Below are 4,069 nucleotides of genomic sequence, written 5' to 3'. Positions count from 1 at the left end.
TTAAGAAGTCAGCATTTATCAATGGCAGTGGAACTGCTAGATTTTGTGAAGGAATCCAGGAAAAGCATTGGCTCATTTCCATGGTTTTACACTGAGCAAAATAAGGAAAGGAAAGTGTTATGCTGGGGCTGAAGTCATATATTTAAACATAAAGCCTTGTGACCTAGGGCTTTCCAAAAGTTAACAAAGTCCTGGCAAGCTATGGGGAAAATAAATAATAAGGAAATCATTCAATAATAGCTCTGTTTTTAATAAGCTATGATTTGACAGTTCTATAGGTTGGTTTGTTTTGGCAAGCTTGGAAATAATCACAGAATAAAATGTGAGATAATTATTTGGATAAAAATAAAAGCAACAGCAAAGCCCAAGATTTCATATAGCACAAAGGAAAGCAGCACCTTGTATTCCTCAGGGACTGAAAACCACACAGAAGCAGATACCCATACTGTAATTTGAGGGACCCTAGAAGCTTCCAGTGGAGAGCGTGTACCTAATTTCCGCCACTAAAATTCAACCTTTGAAATTCAATTCACCGAGATCTCAAAGGCCTTTGGTTTCTTATGCAAATAGCAACAAGGCTATCAATCGAAAATCTTTTGCAACTATCACCTTTTGGGGAGGATGTCTTTCAACTTAGAGTCAGACCCCAAGGGAAGGAGAGTTGAGATGGAGATTGAGGTGAGAACCCTAAAAACGGGAAGACCTGGGAGGGGGAAAATGCACATTTTGAGCCATTCCAGTTGCGCCAGCCAGGCTTCCGCTGGGTATGCATACTCACAGGCACATCTGGAAGGCATATGGCTCAGAGGAACATGCCTCTGGAGTCCAGAGTAAGGTGATTGCTAAAGTGTGATTTACTGGCTTAGATAAGGCCCACCTAAAACACATAATGGACAAGCCTAGAAGGTCTTAACTCCTCCCACTCAACCTCAGTCTTTGGGGCCTCTCCAGAGTTTCACAAACCCACCCGTTTCACAAGATGAATGAACTGCCCCAGCAGTGGGTTTCCAATTTCACCACAGCCGCTGCAGGCCCTTCTCAGTATTTGCACACCTTGCTGGGTTTTAACAGTGAGGACAGTTGGTCACAGATCAGTTAGCCCCTCAGACAAGGCAAGAAAGCTTTTCTGAGAAAAGAGAGAAAGTCTGCAAAGCCTCCAGACGCTGACCACCTCAGAAGAATTGCTTTGAACTGAGCATTCCAAACAGCTGAGAATCTTCCTCATTCTAAACCACCTCCCACCAACCCAGGGATATTCAGGCCATTCCCATTGCCTTCTGGGGATATCTCCCTTGTTCAGAAACCAAGAACATTACATTTGAAAGAAAACTAACATTCTTTAGCACCTACCCATATCAGGCACTGTAAAAGGTGACTTGCGTGCATTTAACCCTCAATTTATCTCCATTGTGAGTGTGGGTGTTATTGCCCCTATTTCACCAAGGGAGGAACCGGTGCTCCTAGGGCTCAAACCCCTGCCCAAAGTCAGCAACTGCGGTGGAGTCAGAAGGCAACGAAAAAACCAATCTGATTGACACTAAACCTGAGGCCTTTTCCACTTCATCACTGTACTCTTAGGTTTGTGGCTACGAAAAAAAATGCACCTAAACTGGGTTAAGGTCCACACAAGTCAACTTAATAGAGGGACTGGGTATACTCCTAACATCCTCACTGGGGAAGAAAAGAGGGAGAGGTGAGAAGTGGCCCCTGCACTAATTCAATAACATCGGTACATTCATTCATTCAACAAGTATTTACTGAGTGTTTTAAGTGCTAGAGGATGTTCTAGGTGCTGGAGATAGCCTGGATGGGGACAGACAAAATCCCTAGCCCCATAGAGCTTACATTTTAGTCAGGGAGAGAGATGATAAACACAAAGAAGTCATGACAGGTGGCGACAAGGGCAATGAAGAAAAATATGCAGCGGTGGGCCAAGGGGACAGGACAAGTGATGTTAGAAGGGTGGCCAGGGAAAGCCCTTTGAGGAGATGACCCTTGAGCACAGCCCTGCCTACAGTGAGGAGGGAGCCACCCATGGGGCTGGGGAGGAGGGGATGGGCTGGGGGACCACAAGTGCCAAAGCTGGGAGGATTTCACTTGTCATGTTCCAGTAATAGGAGAGGGAGGAGTGAGGGGCAGGGCTAGGAGCTGAGGGCAGAGCACAGGCCACAGGCCGGCCCATGCAGACCCATGGAGCCACCCAGAGGGTGGCTGGAAACACAGGTTGTTGGCCACCCTCAGAGTTACTGCTTCAATAGGTGGGGCCTGAGAATGTGCATTTCTACCGAGTTCCCAGGTGATGCTTATGCTGCTGGCCTGGGGACCACACTCTGAGAGCCACTGATGTGGAGCCTTGCATTTCATGATAAGGCTTTGAATTATGTTCTCAATGTGTCAGGAAGGCACTGGAGGACTCCAAGCAGGGGAGGAAGGAAAACTGTTGAAGGGTGGAAGTAGGGAACCAGCTGGGGAGCAACGACACCAGCTCAGGCAGTGATAGTGAAGGTCTTGAACTAGGGTGGCTGGAGGGGCAGGGGGAGGGGTAATGGTCAGATTCAGAATATATTTTGAAGGTAGGACTGACAGCATTTGCCAGTGGACTGATGTGTATGAGAAGCAAAGAGAGAAATCAAATGACGACTCCTTCGTTTTAGAGCTACCTGCTGAGTCACGCTGGAGGCATTTGCAAAATTGGGGAAGACAGCTTTGGGATTGGGGTTCATTTTGAACATACTGATCTTCTGAGATGCTCATTTGAATCCAAGCAGGATAGCAAGTAGGTAAATAACTTACATGTCTCAAGCTCTGGGAGAGGTCCAGACCAGAGGTATAAATTTGGGAGGCACCATTTTCTAACCAGTACATGCAGTGACACGGCTGGATGTGATCACCAGAGAGTATAAACCAGCAACAGCCAGTACTGAGCCCCGCGGCACACAAAGGAGATGGAGAAGGAACCGCCAATGAAAAGTAAAAACCCAGGAGAATATGAAGTTGTGGCAACCAAGAGAAAACGTGTTTCCCTGGGAAGGGAGTGACCCAGTCCTGGTGACAGAAGAGGAATGATGAGTGGTCGCTGGGCTTAGCAACCCGCACATGGAGTATTTGGGTGGTGGGAGAGTCAAGGCTCAAAATACATGGAGAGAGAAATGAGTCTGTGCAAAGTTCCCATTTATAAGCAGGGTGTTCATTTTCATCAACACATTGTCAAAATGGAAATTCTCTCCTGTCAAGAATATACTTTATATTGCTGTGAAGACAATTATTAATATAGGCTATTTATTTGCTTTTTTATGTGAATCCTGTAAGACAGAGTTTATCAGAGTCCCTATGTTTGTTGAGTACAAACCTGTAGCAATAATACAAACGATGGAGGTACCTTTATGTCAAGTTGTATGTTTTATGTATCCCAAGAACCAATAATAGAAACAAATGTTGGTCAATTATTCTAGAGGAAAGACTAAACTGTCTTTATATTCTCTCGGTAGAAAATTATATTACAGAATTTTGTCATGTGAGGAAACAGAGAACATGCAGAACCAAGAAAGGTAAGGGACAAGTTATATAAAAGTGCGTCAGACACTTAAGTAATAAAAAAAATTTTTTTTGGATTTTGTAATGTTTGTGATCTCTACCAGCTTTTTAAAATTCTTAATTCGTTGTGACTTATTTTCTCATTCCACATATTTATTTTCATGCCTAGTTTTGTATTCATAATTTGATACTCTTACAGAGGCTTCCCCACCCAGAAAATTGTATACGCTTCAGGTCCACAAAACCTGCATCCATCCCTGAATGGAGGGGATGGAAACCAGAATGGGATATGTTCAAGAAATGGTGGGGGGCTTCCCTGGTGGCGCAGTGGTTGAGAGTCCGCCTGCCGATGCGGGGGACACGGGTTCGTGCCCCGGTCCGGGAAGATCCCACATGCCGCGGAGCGGCTGGGCCCGTGAGCCATGGCCTCTGAGCCTGCACCTCCGGAGCCTGTGCTCCTCAACGGGAGAGGCCACAACAGTGAGAGGCCCACGTACCGCAAAAAGAAATAATAATAAAAAAAAAAAAAATTAAA

Source organism: Neophocaena asiaeorientalis, unplaced genomic scaffold, assembly GCF_003031525.2.
Source record: "Neophocaena asiaeorientalis asiaeorientalis breed wild unplaced genomic scaffold, Neophocaena_asiaeorientalis_V1.1 scaffold26, whole genome shotgun sequence".
Classification (NCBI taxonomy): domain Eukaryota; kingdom Metazoa; phylum Chordata; class Mammalia; order Artiodactyla; family Phocoenidae; genus Neophocaena; species Neophocaena asiaeorientalis.
Note: the sequence above shows the minus strand (reverse complement) of the source record.